The following is a 17,257-nucleotide window of genomic DNA, read 5'->3' on the forward strand; positions in this document are numbered from 1 at the left end:
GGGATCATTGGGAGGACGCCGCGGATGGTGAGCTGCGCGTGAGATACTCTTCAGGGGAAGAAGATGAACAGTAGCCGAGCCATTTATTTATTTATTTATTTATTATAATTTATTATAATTTATTTATTTATTTATTATGTGTTATTTATTTTTTTCTCTAACACTGTTCACATGAATAGTGTTTTCATGGAACACTATTCATATGAACAGTGTTTTCGGCATTTTAGTTTTTTTTTTTGTAACACTGTTCATATGAACAGTGTTTTAACGGGACACTGTAAATATGAACAGTGAATCGTGAATATTTAGTTATTATTATTATAAATTTTATATGAAGGCAGGTAACAAATTGGTTGGAAATTGGCTTTGGATTTGCGGTGGGTCATGATCGTTGATTTGCTTGAACTTGTTCTCAAGCCTAATGTCCCTAAAATTTAATTATTGCTAAACTGCTTCAGATCGAACTCGACCGGTCAAAACTAAGACCATGTCTTAATAAAAAGGGTATTCAAATATTTTCCATACAATTATAACTTTGAATCTAATCAGGACCAAAACCCATTTAATTATAACCTTAGCCGAGTCAACACAATCTCCTTATATGTTTTTCTGTAGTTTTCACAAAAGATTACAACCAAGAGAGAAACAAGTTCAGAATCTGGTTTAAGAAAAGAATTATTATTATTTCTTTTTACCATATTGTAAATTTATTTCAACGATTATTCAATTTTATGGTAAAATACGTATTTATCCGTTTAAGAACATTGATAAGTGCTATGGAAAGATAACTAAATTATGAATTATTATGCACTTATCACTCGCCTGTTGCAGGAGTCGACTCATGCTTTACTGGAGACGACTCGGCTACTGTTCAGGATTTGAATTAAAGTGCTGTCCCGTCCTGGAGTCGACTCGGACCAAACCTGGAGTCGACTCGCCAATGTCTGGAGTTGACTCGGCACTTTTGGAGACGGCTCGTTCTCAGGATTCCAGAGATCTTTCTTTCGGTTTTACTACCTCGAGTCGACTCGGATTCTCTTGGAGTCTACTCGGCTCTCAGAGCCCGATAACTTGATCCTCTGTCTATTGACCTGAGCTGCCTCAAAGTCGACTCGCACTTTGTTGGAGTCGACTCGACTCTCAGAGACCGAAAACTGATCCTCTGTGTTTTGAGTTGAACTGCCTCGGAGTCGACTCGTATTTTGTTGGAGTCGACTCGGCTGACTTGAGGGTCGACTCTGGAGAACTTGGAGTCGACTCGGCTCTCAGAGACCAAAGTTGGTTCTCTGCCTTTTAGTCTTGCTTTCCTCTGAGAGTCGACTCGGACGTAACTAGAAGTCGACTCGCCAAACTTCGGAGTCGACTCATAACCTTCTGAAGTCGACTCGGTTGCAGGATCTGAAATACATCGTTCTGTCTTTCTTCTGTTATCCTTTGGAGTCGACTCGGCAACGTCGGGAGTCGACTCGACAAACATCGGAGTCGACTCGAACCCTTCTGGAGTCGACTCGCTGACAGGGTCTGAAAATCAACTTTCTGTCCTTCTGTCAGTTCTCAGTCGGAGTCGACTCGTAGTGTACCGGAGTCGACTCGAGCATGTGCCAGAAACTCTAAAACACTTAGAGTCGACTCGAAATCTTTCGGAGTCGACTCGAGCTTCAGACTTTGGCTTAAGTGAGTTCAACACTTAGCCAATTGACTTTGAACCAAGGCTCGATGCTCTTAAACATAAATTCACAAATATTTGCCTGAAACACTAGATTGAATTCATTAGTATAATATAAGATATACTCAAATTATTTGAGCTCATCAAAATCAAATAGGGTTATAATCAATCACTCCATAATCTCCCCCTTTTTGATGATGACAAAACATTGAGTATTTGTAAAGTGAATTGCTCAAGCAAGAAGTGATTCATAGCAAAGTTTTGAAATGAATTTAAATATTTAGTTATTTTAATTTATCCAGAATTGAAAGGTATGAATCAGTAAATCCTGAAATTAAAGCTCCCCCTTTCATTTGGAATTATATAAGCCTTCATATCATGCAATCAATTGTTTGGCTTATATGTGTTTAATGAAATTGCTTTCTTAAGATTTCAGATTCTCTCCCTCAACATATACATTCAATTTTGTTTAGGTTCTCTGAATTTTCTTTTAATGTCTTGAAGCTTTTGAGCTTAATTTTCTACTTTCTGAGGAAAAATCTGACAATTTGTTCTTGAGTATGATTCAACTAATCTCCGAATATCCCTTGAATAGATTCTGGAGATTACTCCTTGAGGAGCCCCAACAGAGAGATAATGAGCCTCGAGGTATCGAATCTACTTAGAACAAGTTACAGTTTGCTTTAAGGATTTTCTTTTTAGTGATTCCCTTTACTTTTTAATTCATCATATTTTCTCCTCCTTTTTATCATCATAGCAAAAAGGCACAGAACACAAAAAAGTATAAGAACTCAAATTGCACATTTTTGAAAAGAAATTTCTACTCATTGTATTCAAGGCAAATTGAGTACAAGTGTGATTACATATCAGAAAAGTCCTCAAGGAACTGTACATCATAAAGTAACAAAAAATACACTAGGGTTTCTTTGTAGTGGAGGATGTGGCTCCTGATCTAAGTCTATTTATTTGCATGACTAGGCTTATCCCCTCCGAGACGTTCCCTAGCTGCTCGATGATCTCCGAGGTAGCCTTAGACTGTATCGAACTGAGCTCGGTCACACTCTGTTGGAGGGTGTCAAGTTTGGAGATCAAGGCATTTGCAAGCCTTTCCGCACCTTGACTTTGGGTACCGAGCTCTTTCTGGATGCAATCTTGCATCTTCCTTGTGTCATCCTTGACGTCGCTTATATTCCAATATTGAGCTTGAACTAAGCTCCTTACATTGTAGATTTTCTCCTTCACGTCTGCAACCATCTTGGACACGGCTGCTAAGGAGGGAACGACGTCAGTGGAGGGAGCAGTCTAGGGGCCTCGGAGCTTCTCAACAAGTCATCTCTCAGCTCCCTCACAATCTCCTGTCTCAACTCCCGGAGTTGCTCAGAGCTGATCCTGTTGGGAACCCGCCCATGCCGCTGATATTTCAAAAATTTTCAGATGGCAGCGGAATCGGCATGCACGGGTTCGACGTTCATCGCATGAACGCTTGTTTCGAGACCTTTCGTAATTAGGTAAGAATTAAAACTTTTAGAACTAATAGGAAGATCAAATCTTCACCTTGCGCGGGTAGATGATCACCGCGAATCTGAATTCGTGGTTTTGGAAGAGGGTTCGTTTGAAGCCGTTCAAACGTCCGGCCTCTACGGGTATCCACACGAAGTAGAGAACCGATCAAAGCTTTCTTGTCTTCCCGGGGTGCTAGCTCCCTTGCAAAGACTCCTTTGATGGCTGATCTCTTCTCTTTCTTTCAACTCTTGAAAGTGCTTGAGAGGAGGAAGAAGAAGAAGGAACTCAAGGAAGAAGAACACAGCTTCTGCAGCCTTCTTTCTTTTCCCTGCGTTGGAAGAAGGATTGGAGGAAGAGGATGACGCCAACGCTTGGACTTTGCTCTCCCTTTGCTTGCGGCTGAACCAAGAGAGGAGGGGGCTGGTGGCGGCAGCAAGAGGAGGAAGAGAGCTCTTCGCTAGGGCGCCGGCCTCATGCCTCCTTATAAAGCCATCTAGGGCTCCTACAATCTAGGAGCCCTAGACATATTGCCTAAGAGGGAAGGGGGGCGCCGGCCCTTCTCTTCATGCCGCACACAAGGAGAGGAGGAGGGGCGTGAACCCTCCTTCTTGTGATGCCCTAATCCTCTTCCAAAGAGGATTGGGTGCCTCTCTTATGGTTTAATCCCAATCCAATTAGGATTAGCCAAATTGGGTTCAATCTATGCTAGTCCTAATCCAATTAGGATTTGAATGAACCATGACTCAATTGAACTCTTCAATCCTAATCCAATTAGGAGTCATGTTGATTCATTAGATTAATAATTAATTTAGACTTAAGGAATCCTAATCTAATTAGGATGTATTTAATTTTAGTCCTAATCCAATTAGGACTCTATTTGAATCCGAAGTCCTAATCCAATTAGGATTTCTAGGAATCCTACTCCAAGTAGGAATCCAATTTTAATTCAAAATTCCTAATCTCATTAGGATTGTAGGAATCCTATTCCAAGTAGGAATTCCAGTCCTATTCCAACTAGGATTCCCAGCCCTAATCCAATTAGGACTCTAGGAATCCCTCCCGAAGTAGGATTTGTGTTTAAGTCTAATTAATTAATTCCCTTTGTTTCTTCTTCAACTTCTTATCAATCAAATTGATTTCTTGTGATTCCCAATCACGATTTCAACCATCGGATCGGTCAATACTTCTAGTGTGTGTGACCCCATAGGTTCTATTCTGACTGGTAGTGAGATATATTGTGATCTCTATCACTATATCATTGAAAACTCCTTTCAATGGGTTGGAACGATTCCAACTCAACTCATTAGGGTTTATCGATCATCAAGATAATCCCTATGAGTCCCACCATCTACCAGTGACACCTAGCAGCATGTAGTGGCTACCCAGCAGAATGGAATGATGAACCTCTAGGTGCAGTTAACATGTGATACAGTCCTACTATCGTGGATCCCTACAGGACGGAGGTCATGGACAACTCGTCAAACCCCATCGTCTGTCATATGTCAAGATTTATTCGACTCGAGTTCGATAGTGAAAAACTCTTTCTCCACTGTGCATACTGCCCCGGCCGAGGTCTTACGAACTCAGTCTTATAAATCACATAGGATCTCTCCTTATCTATCAAGGTCGATAGATTCCATATAGGTGCATACCCTACTCCTACAGTGAACTTACTGCAGCCAATCTACACTGCATGGACCCATATGGCTAGAGACCATGTATGTGTGCAGTCAAACTACAATAACCTCACTGTGAGTAGCCGAAGCGCCGCAGGTCAAAGGACCAGTCACACTACTGCAACATCAAGCAAGTCACTGACGAGTGGATAGACATCCAAGTGACTTCTTGTATTGGTCACGCTCAGTACCCTTGTTCTCTAACAAGCACCTGCACTATCACTTCAGTGTCCCTACACTGTGGACTCAAGTCTCGTCCATCCAGAAGGAGAGTGATCTGTGCACTGATCGGATCGATCACCGTCCTCGTGATGATCCTTTGATCAGGAGCATTTAGAAATTAATCACCAATGATACATGGCTCAAATTCTCAACTCTTGAGAATATGTATCATCATCTTATTAATTTCTTGGACGATTCATAGACACATAAACAATATGAATGAAAAAGATGCCTTTTATTTATTCAATAATAAATAGTCAAGTACAAAATTATGTCCCTAGAATCAACAATGTGTCAGCCAAATTGGCTTCTAGGGCATACATCTAACAATCTCCCACTTGCACTAAAGCCAATTGGTCATATATCTTAGGCCCATCTTCTCAAGGTGGGCTTCAGTCTTTTGCTGACTCAGCTGCTTAGTGAAAGGGTCTGCCACGTTATCCGCGGAGTCTACTCTCTGCACCTCTACATATTTCTTCTCCACATAGTCGCGTATGAGGTGAAAGCGCCGCTCTATATGCTTAGACTTCTGATGAGACCTTGGCTCCTTAGCGAGGGCTATGGCGCCATTGTTATCGCAGTAGAGTGTTATGGCATCTGATGTCATCACATCCAGCTCTGCAATGAATTTCTTGAACCAGAAGCCTTCCTTAGCAGCTTCAGAGGCGGCGATGTATTCGGCTTCCATAGTCGAATCAGCAATGATCGGTTGTTTAGAACTCTTCCAATTCACCGTACCACCATTGCACAAGAACATGTATCCAGATGTTGACTTCCTGTCATCGACATCAGTCATGAAGTCTGAATCTGTGTACCCTTCTACCTTTAACTCTGATGATCCTCCAAAAACCAAGAATAAATCTTTAGTTCTTCTCAAGTACTTAAGAATATTCTTCACAGCTGTCCAGTGTTCTTCACCTGGATTCGACTGATATCTGCTTGTGACACTCACAGCAAGAGCTATATCAGGTCGTGTACATAGCATGGCATACATGAGGCTTCCTATTGCCGATGCATAAGGAATCTTGCTCATGCGTTGAATCTCCTCAGATGTGTTGGGGCACATCTTCTTGGAGAGATGAATTCCATGCCTTAGGGGTAAGAGACCCCTCTTGGAGTTTTCCATGCTGAACCTCTTCAGCACCTCCTCTATGTACATTTTCTGTGACAGGCCAAGCATCCTTTTAGATCTATCTCTATAGACCTTTATTCCCAAAATATAGGATGCTTCCCCAAGGTCTTTCATGGAGAATTCTTTTGACAACCAGACCTTGACCGAGGTTAGCATGGGAATATCATTCCCAATCAGAAGAATGTCATCTACGTACAGTACGAGAAAAACGACAGCACTCCCACTAACCTTTTTATAAACACATGGTTCCTCCTCATTTTTGATGAAATCAAACGTTTTGATTGTATCATCGAAACGAGTGTTCCAACTCCGAGAGGCTTGCTTTAGTCCATAGATGGACCTTTACAGCTTGCAGACCTTGTGATCTCTATCACTGGAAGTGAAACCCAAAGGCTGTTCCATATAGATATCTTCATCAAGATATCCATTCAGGAAAGCAGTTTTCACATCCATCTGCCAGATTTCATAATCATGAAATGCTACAATGGCAAGCAATATTCGGATGGATTTTAGCATGGCTACAGGTGAAAAGGTCTCCTGATAGTCAATGCCTTCGCGCTGACTATACCCTTTCGCCACAAGCCTTGCCTTATAGGTCTCTACCTCTCCATCCGAACCTATCTTCCTTTTGTAGATCCATTTGCATCCAATAGGTACAATACCTTCTGGTGGATCTACTAAGGTCCAGACTTGGTTGGAATGCATGGAGTCTATCTCTGACTTCATAGCTTCCAGCCATTTCTCGGAATCGATATCAGATATCGCCTCGTTGTAGGTTTTGGGATCCTGTATGTGATCCCTATCTCCCACTAGGAACATTTCCTCAGTATCCTCTTCAAGTATACCTAAGTATCTATCGGGAGGATGGGAGACCCTACTAGATCTACGAGGTGGTCGAGGGACATCGTGTACTGGCTCTGTATGAATGGGTTCTATAGGATCCATGACTCGTTGCTTTTCAGAGACTTTCTCTTCAAGTTCAATTTTCCTCCCACTGCCTCTATCAAGGATAAACTGATTTTCCAAGAAGATGGCATGACGGCTCACAAACACATTGTGATCCTCTGAGACGTAAAAATTGTATCCTAATGACTCTTTAGGATATCCTATAAAACGAGCACTTATGGTCCTAGCCTCTAACTTGTCCGCCTGTAGTCGCTTGACGTGGGCCGGACATCCCCAAATCTTGAGATGACCCAGACTTGGTTTCTTACCATGCCATATCTCATACGGTGTGGTAGGAACGGATTTAGAGGGAACTCTATTCAATAAATAAATCGCTGTGAGTAAGGCATCTCCCCAAAGGAACATAGGTAAATCAGTGAAGCTTATCATGGACCTGACCATATCCAATAGGGTCCGATTTCTCCTCTCTGACACCTCGTTGAGTTGAGGTGTTCCCGGAGGTGTCCATTGTGAGACTATGCCGTTTTCTTTGAGATAGTTCCGGAATTCCCCACTAAGGTATTCTCCTCCTCGATCTGATCGAAGAGCCTTAAGAGGTTTTTCAGTTTGTTTTTCTACTTCATTCTTGAACTCTTTGAACTTTTCAAAGGATTCAGACTTGTGTCTCATAAGATACACATACCCATACCGTGAATAATCATCGGTAAAGGTAATGAAGTAGGAATAACGTCCCCTGGCTAGCACATCGAATGGGCCACATACATCTGTATGTACTAGGGTAAGTATTTCAGTGGTCCTCTCCCCATGTCCTACAAAGGGTAGTCTGGCCATCTTTTCTTGAAGACAGGATTCGCAAACTGGATATGACTCGGAAGTCAATGAGCCTAAGAGCCCATCTTTATCCATTTTGTTCATTCTATCTTCTCCAATATGGCCAAGTCTGAGGTGCCACAAATATCTTTGGTTTATCTCATCTCTGGATCTTTTGGATCCTTTGGCACTCACATCTTGCTCGGTAACATTCACAGATACATCCATATGTAAATGGTAGAGACTGTCAATCATAAAACCACGTGCGACTATTTTATTTCTCAAATAAATAGAACAGCAGTCTTTGTCAAATGTAAAAACATGACCTTCCTGTGCTAGACATGAAACAGAAATCAAATTTCTGCTAGCAACAGGTACATAATAGCAGTCTCTAAGTATTAAACTAAATCCAGACGGTAGTCGCAGATGGTAGGTGCCCACAGCCACAGCAGCAACTTTTGCCCCGTTGCCAACCCGAAGGGTTACCGCACCTTCCGCCAGCCTTCTACTTTCCTTTAGACCCTGCATGGTAGTGCACAAATGAGCACTAGAACCAGAATCTATAACCCAACTAGAAGTAGAAGAAACCGTTAGATTAGTTTCAATAATGAGCAAGTCTATACCTTCTGAAGGTGTGTCACCTTTCTTGTTCTTTAGGCTCTCGAGGTATGAAGGACAGTTTCTCTTCCAGTGGCCTTCGACATTGCAGTGGAAACATTTTCCTTTGTCGTTAGCCTTTTTCTTTTGAACTTCCTTCTTTGGCTTCTTGTCTTTCTTCTGCTTCTTTGTAGGCTTCCTTTTCTTCCAAGTAGACTTTCTCTTGGAACCAGAAGTCAACTCAGCAGCGAGGACATTGCCCCTTGAACCTTTCAAGGCTCCCTCAGCAGTTACCAACATGTTGATTAGTTCAGTCTTAGTGCATTCAATCTTATTCATGTGGTAGTTTACTATAAACTGACCAAATGAATCAGGAAGTGACTGTAGGATCAAATCCACTTGCAATTCCTTGTGCATGTCCATACCGAGCTTCTCAAGCTCCTCTAGGTCCTTGATCATGGTCAGACCGTGATCATGGACAGACTGCCCTTCGCGCATCTTCGCTTTGAAAAGCCTCTTGGACACTTCAAAACGAGCTGTGCGACTCTGCTCACCATACAACTCTTGTAGGTGTGCCAGTATGTCCCTAGCAGTCTTTATATTTTCATGCCGGCATTGGAGTTCATTAGACATAGATGCCATCATATAGCATTTTACTCTAATGTCATCGTCCAACCACTTTTTATGCATCTCACGCTGAACATCAGTGGGACGTGCTGGTAATGTGGGGATATCTGAATCAAGTATATAGCCTATCTTCTCACAGTCCAAAACTATTTTGAGATTTCTAAGCCAGTCCTTGTAATTGGTTCCGGTCAGTCGGTTGGTCTCAAGAATACGGGTCAAAGGGTTTGAAGCCGACATTGTATCTGCAGAGAGTAAAGATTCTAGTTAGACTTTTGTACTTGATCCTAATCTGTCCTAAGGTCTTTTAGAACAAATGTGACTCCCACTATTTTCTCGAATTCCTCACACTCCCCTGGTAGGAAAACGGAAATCCCACACGACTAGGGTTTCTAGTGGGTACTGCGGTCCCACCAATTTACATGCCACCTCACCTAACAGTTATTGGTGACACATAGATGGATGAGTGTACAACTCTTGTACAATGCTTCTCAAGCATGGTGCAGTGTAACTTGGTCTCTAAGCCATGAAGACCTCACCTAACAGTTATTGGTCCCATTTCTTAGTTAAGTCAGACCCACTGTATAACCGTAGGAATAAAGTCGTCATTGGGTCCTCACCTAACAGTTATTGGTGCCCAACCCCACCTTTACCCTACAACATCTCATGTCTATAGAGAGGTCCAACCCCCCAATGCAACTTGACCACTGTATCCAGCCGAGACAAGTCAACATCAGAAAGGCCTTAGCAGCTCTACTACAGTGGAAGACCTATTGACTTAATATTGGTTAATCAGGTCTTAGTGTTTGCAACTTGAGCCTTTCATAAGAGGTAATCGAACAATTGGCCAGGTAAGCAGGTGGGAGGCTCCCCTTACTCAGAGAGTAAGGTCCTAATTAAGTAACCACCTTTCATGCTTTCCTAGACACCAATTAGATCAATTAATCTAATATGACTTGCTCATGTCGGTTCACTCTCGACTTGATTGAGGAGGTTTTGATTTAGGTCTCAATTGGGTTTGCTACATCACATGTAGACCTATCTACCCGACTCTCATTCACATCACATGCAAACGGCGCATTGCAGGCAGTTATAATCGCGGCAATAATTAAAGCTAAACTTTAACTTGGTGATGATCATGGATTCTAATTAGGTCGTATTACAAGCACATGCACATCAATCGATCAAGTGGTCTTCAACTCTTGAATTGGATCCAAGCTTCCTTGATTCGATCCTTGATCAACTCTTGATCCCATCGCCATCAACCGCTTAGACCCCTGTTCATCTCATGCATCGTCTTCGACTTGATCGTTGATGTACATCACATTACAGAAATACAACCAGATGTAAAATAAAAATAAAAATAATTTACATCTCCTTTTAGGAGGCACGCAGGCCTCTCAAAACATCAAATAAGATGCATGCAAGCATCTGAAAAATTACATGACATCGCAGATCACATCGCAGGTCATTACATTTGATACCAAAAGGGGTTGAATCCTATGATCATCACTGTATGCTACAATTATAATTTTCAGATCTGAAACTTAACTGATTTTATCATGACATAGGTCGCTGATCATGCTAATCATGATTCTAAACTTTGTAATCCCATTAACAATGCAATTAGAATCATCTTTTTATCACATAAAAATCAGCATGTAAAAATCAGCACCCCTGAAAAAATCTGCATGCAGAATTTTTCAGCATGCATGATCATTTAATTTTCAGATCTAATATGCCTTTAGATATTTAATTCTTACCTTAATCTACGAAGCCTAGGCTCTGATACCACTGTTGGGAACCCGCCCATGCCGCTGATATTTCAAAAATTTTCAGATGGCAGCGGAATCGGCATGCACGGGTTCGACGTTCATCGCATGAACGCTTGTTTCGAGACCTTTCGTAATTAGGTAAGAATTAAAACTTTTAGAACTAATAGGAAGATCAAATCTTCACCTTGCGCGGGTAGATGATCACCGCGAATCTGAATTCGTGGTTTTGGAAGAGGGTTCGTTTGAAGCCGTTCAAACGTCCGGCCTCTACGGGTATCCACACGAAGTAGAGAATCGATCAAAGCTTTCTTGTCTTCCCGGGGTGCTAGCTCCCTTGCAAAGACTCCTTTGATGGCTGATCTCTTCTCTTTCTTTCAACTCTTGAAAGTGCTTGAGAGGAGGAAGAAGAAGAAGGAACTCAAGGAAGAAGAACACAGCTTCTGCAGCCTTCTTTCTTTTCCCTGCGTTGGAAGAAGGATTGGAGGAAGAGGATGACGCCAACGCTTGGACTTTGCTCTCCCTTTGCTTGCGGCTGAACCAAGAGAGGAGGGGGCTGGTGGCGGCAGCAAGAGGAGGAAGAGAGCTCTTCGCTAGGGCGCCGGCCTCATGCCTCCTTATAAAGCCATCTAGGGCTCCTACAATCTAGGAGCCCTAGACATATTGCCTAAGAGGGAAGGGGGGCGCCGGCCCTTCTCTTCATGCCGCACACAAGGAGAGGAGGAGGGGCGTGAACCCTCCTTCTTGTGATGCCCTAATCCTCTTCCAAAGAGGATTGGGTGCCTCTCTTATGGTTTAATCCCAATCCAATTAGGATTAGCCAAATTGGGTTCAATCTATGCTAGTCCTAATCCAATTAGGATTTGAATGAACCATGACTCAATTGAACTCTTCAATCCTAATCCAATTAGGAGTCATGTTGATTCATTAGATTAATAATTAATTTAGACTTAAGGAATCCTAATCTAATTAGGATGTATTTAATTTTAGTCCTAATCCAATTAGGACTCTATTTGAATCCGAAGTCCTAATCCAATTAGGATTTCTAGGAATCCTACTCCAAGTAGGAATCCAATTTTAATTCAAAATTCCTAATCTCATTAGGATTGTAGGAATCCTATTCCAAGTAGGAATTCCAGTCCTATTCCAACTAGGATTCCCAGCCCTAATCCAATTAGGACTCTAGGAATCCCTCCCGAAGTAGGATTTGTGTTTAAGTCTAATTAATTAATTCCCTTTGTTTCTTCTTCAACTTCTTATCAATCAAATTGATTTCTTGTGATTCCCAATCACGATTTCAACCATCGGATCGGTCAATACTTCTAGTGTGTGTGACCCCATAGGTTCTATTCTGACTGGTAGTGAGATATATTGTGATCTCTATCACTATATCATTGAAAACTCCTTTCAATGGGTTGGAACGATTCCAACTCAACTCATTAGGGTTTATCGATCATCAAGATAATCCCTATGAGTCCCACCATCCACCAGTGACACCTAGCAGCATGTAGTGGCTACCCAGCAGAATGGAATGATGAACCTCTAGGTGCAGTTAACATGTGATACAGTCCTACTATCGTGGATCCCTATAGGACGGAGGTCATGGACAACTCGTCAAACCCCATCGTCTGTCATATGTCAAGATTTATTCGACTCGAGTTCGATAGTGAAAAACTCTTTCTCCACTGTGCATACTGCCCCGGCCGAGGTCTTACGAACTCAGTCTTATAAATCACATAGGATCTCTCCTTATCTATCAAGGTCGATAGATTCCATATAGGTGCATACCCTACTCCTACAGTGAACTTACTGCAGCCAATCTACACTGCATGGACCCATATGGCTAGAGATGTATGTGTGCAGTCAAACTACAATAACCTCACTGTGAGTAGCCGAAGCGCCGCAGGTCAAAGGACCAGTCACACTACTGCAACATCAAGCAAGTCACTGACGAGTGGATAGACATCCAAGTGACTTCTTGTATTGGTCACGCTCAGTACCCTTGTTCTCTAACAAGCACCTGCACTATCACTTCAGTGTCCCTACACTGTGGACTCAAGTCTCGTCCATCCAGAAGGAGAGTGATCTGTGCACTGATCGGATCGATCACCGTCCTCGTGATGATCCTTTGATCAGGAGCATTTAGAAATTAATCACCAATGATACATGGCTCAAATTCTCAACTCTTGAGAATATGTATCATCATCTTATTAATTTCTTGGACGATTCATAGACACATAAACAATATGAATGAAAAAGATGCCTTTTATTTATTCAATAATAAATAGTCAAGTACAAAATTATGTCCCTAGAATCAACAATGTGTCAGCCAAATTGGCTTCTAGGGCATACATCTAACAGATCCGAACTTCGAGAGGTTGCTGAGATGGTGGAGCTGTAGATGGTCCGGCTGAAGTAGATGGGAATGAAGGACCAGAAGTGGAAGGAAAAGTGGGAAGATCTGTATAGTGCTCTTGGTCATGGTCAGGGCTAGGGGAGTGATGAGTGGTAGGGTCAGATGGTGTGGATGTGGATGGTTTCCGTACCCAGACTCCTCCGATCTTATGGAATCCCATCCGATGGAAGGTCCCCTCACCCATGCGATCTGTAAAACGCAGTGAGCGAGAGGATTCCCCCTCAGGGATAGGGACCTCTAACTCCCTAAAGATAAGAGTGAATAGCATTCCATATGGGAGACTCAACCTAGGTTTGTCTAGGGGTTCACAGAGATACTTGTAGATGAGTTTAGGGAAGTTGATAGGAGTGTCTTGAAGTATGTGGAACATCAAAGCTAGGTCTCTCTCTGAGATGAAGTCAAACCTACCAGTTTTGGAGAAGAGAGTCTTAGAAATGATACTTAGGAGAAGCTGCATTTCAACCGAAAGCTGATTTGCGAACACCTCCTCTATGGGGGACTGAGGTGGACTCCCTAAGATGGTCGTAAGGGCTTCTGTCCTATCTGAGGGGTGTGTGGAAAAGATCCCCTCTCTGGAGAGATGGAGGACTCGAGCAATGAAGTCCTCGGAAATAAAAACTGGGGCACCCGCTATAGTCCCCTGGATACCGCCGCTACCCCGTGCGATAGTACCGTAAAATTTCCTAACTAACCCTGGATAGGTAGGGAGGTCAAGAGAACAAAAGAACTCTAAGCCCTAGGCCCTAAGGTGATGCCCTAGGTTGAACCCTTTCCGGGAGAGGAAGTCAAAGTTGACTTGCCTCCCGATAGAGACAACCTTTTCGGCGCATGAGCGCGAGGGAACCGGCCTAGGCGGGGAAGGAACCGGAGGTGGTGGCCTCGCGGGTTCATTCCGAGCCTTGGACCGTCGCTCGGCCCCACTCGTGGAGAAGGATCTCTTCTGGCTTGGGACAACGGCTTTTCTAGAGATTTTTGACCTAAACACGGAGTGATGGACAAGAAAAATGGAGGAAAACTCGACGGAGAGGACCTAGAACGGGTCGGAGACGAGGTCGGAGATGACTCTAGGGTTTTGGAACAGTGGCGGCTGAAAATAGAAGTGAAGAGAAAAACATTTCGCTTAGGATTAAAAGTCGGATTCCCGACCTCGAGTCGACTCCGGTAAGTCGCGAGTCGACTCGACCTCGAGTCGACTCCTAAATATGCGCGAGTCGACTCGCCCACGAGCCGACTCTAAAATCTTTTCAAGTCGACTCGAACTCTGGCACGTAACCAAAAAACTTGTTATTTCCGTGCCAAAAGAGAGAGTTATGGAACTATCTAAGATTTAAGAACTGATCTGATGACTGTATATAAGAAATCCTATGTCCTACATAAACTAATCATCAAAATCAATGAATTAGAGGAGAGTATCACTAGAATGGATCAATCACTCCTAACCCTCTTCTAAGTACACAAAATCGATCTTCACTCAAAAATTTTGTGAAGATATCAGCAAGTTGGTTATCGATACAAACAAATTGAAGTGTCACATCACCATTCAGTACATGATCTCTTATGAAGTGATGTCTTATCTCAATGTGTTTAGTTCTTGAATGCTGAATTGGATTTTTAGTTAGATTAACGGCACTCGTATTGTCACAGTTTATGAGAATTTTTGTTAGAAGTATGCCCTAGAAGCCAATTTGGCTAACGCATTATTTTATTCTAGGACATAATTTTGTACTTGACTATTTATTATTGAATAAATAAAAGGCATCTTTTTCATTCATATTGTTTATGTGTCTATGAATCGTCCAAGAATTAATAAGATGATGATGCATATTCTTAAGAGTTAAGAATTTGAGCCATGCATCATTGGTGATTAATTTCTGAATGCTCCTGATCAATGGATCATCACGAGGATGGTGATCGATCCGATGAGATCAGTGCACACATTACTTTCCTTATGGATGGACGAGACTCGAGTCCACAGTGTAGGGACACTGAAGTGATAGTGCAGGTGCTTGTTAGTGAACAAGGGTACTGAGCATAACCAAGACAAGAAGTTACTTGGATGTCTATCCACTCGTCAGCGATTTACTTAATATTGCAGTAGTATGACTGGTCCTTTGACCTGCGATGCTTCGGCTACTCATAGTGAGGTTATTGTAGTTTGACTGCACACATACATGGTCTCTAGCCATATGGGTCCATGCAGTGTAGATTGGCTGCAGTAGGTCTACTGTAGGAGTAGGGTATGCACCTATAAGGAATCTATCAACCTTGATAGATAAGGAGAGATCTTATGTGATTTATAAGACTGAGTTCGTAAGAACTCGGCCGGGGCAGATTGTACAGTGAAGAAAGAGTTTTCCACTCTCAAGCTTAAGTCGAATAAATCTTGACATATGACAGGCGATGGGGTTTGACGAGTTGTCCATGACCTCCGTCCTGTAGGGATCCACGATAGAAGAACTGTATCACACGATAATTGCACCTAGAGATTTATCATTCTATTCTGCTGGGTAGCCACTACATGCTGCTAGGTGTCACTGGTGGATGGTGAGACTCATAGGGATTATCTCGATGGTCGATAAATCCTAATGAGTAGAGTTGGAACCTTTCCGACCCATTGAAAGGAGTTTTCAATGATATTATGATAGAGATCACAATATATTTCACTATCAGTTAGAATAGAACCTATGGGGTCACACACACTAGAGGCATTGCCCGGTCCAATGGTTGAATCGTGATTAGAAATTACAAGTAATCAATTCGATTGATAATCAGTTGAAGAAGGAACAATGGAATTAATTAATTGGACTTAAACACAAATCCTACTTCGAGTAGGATTCCTAGAGTCCTAATTGGATTAGGACTGGGAATCCTATTTGGAGTAGGACTGGGATTCCTACTTGGAGTAGGATTCCTACAATCCTAATTAGATTAGGAGTTTTGAATTAAATTTGGATTCCTACTTATAGTAGGATTCCCAAAGTCCTAATCGGATTAGGACTTCGGATTCAAATTAGAGTCCTAATTAGATTAGGACTAAAATTAAATAAGTCCTAATTGGATTAGGGTTTCTTAAGTCTTAATTAATTATTAATCTCACGAATCAACATGACTCCTAATTGGGTTAGGATTGAAGAGTTCAATTGAGTCATGGTTCATTCAAGTTCTAATTGGATTAGGACTAGTATAGATTGAATCCAATTGATTCATAATTTGGTTAAACCCTAATTGGATTAGGACTAAACCAAATAGGGGCCTCCTAATCCTCCTTAGGGCAACACAAGAGGGAGGGGATCACGCCCCTCCTCCTTTTCTTCCTTGGTGCGGCAACACAAGAGGGGCCGGCGCCCCTCTTGGTAAAAGATCAAGGGCTCCTAAATTGTAGGAGCCCTAGATATCTATAAAAGGGGACTTGGGCGGCACCTAGGGCATTCATGTGAAGCCCTCCTCCTCTCCAATTCGTGGCCTCCCTTCTCCTCCTCTTGTTTCAGCCGCAAGCAAGGAAAAGCAAGGAAAAGCAAAGAAAAGGTGTTGGCGACATCCTCTTCCTCCCTTCCTCCTTCCAACGCATGCAAGGGAAAGAGGCTGCAAGGCTTGGTGATCTTTTCTTTGAGTCCTCCTTCATCTTCCTCCTCCCAAGTACATTCAAGAGTTAAAAGAAAGGAAGGAGATCAGCCATCAAAACCAATCTCTGCAAGGGAGCTAGCACCCCGGAGAGACTGAAGCATTTGGATCGATCTATTGCTTCGTGTGGATACCCGTAGAGGCCGGACACTTGAACGGCTTCAAGCGAACCTTCTTCCAAAACCACGATCATCAGTTTGCGGTGATCATCTACCCGCACAAAGGTTAAGATCTGATCTTCCTCATATTTTCAAAAGTTTTTAATCCTTATCTAACTACGAACGGTTTTTGAACAACATTCATGCGATGAAT

The sequence above is a fragment of the Phoenix dactylifera genome, chromosome 1 (assembly GCF_051530095.1).
Source record: "Phoenix dactylifera cultivar Ajwa chromosome 1, Ajwa_hap1_PhDact_Kaust_v1.1, whole genome shotgun sequence".
Classification (NCBI taxonomy): Eukaryota; Viridiplantae; Streptophyta; class Magnoliopsida; order Arecales; family Arecaceae; genus Phoenix; species Phoenix dactylifera.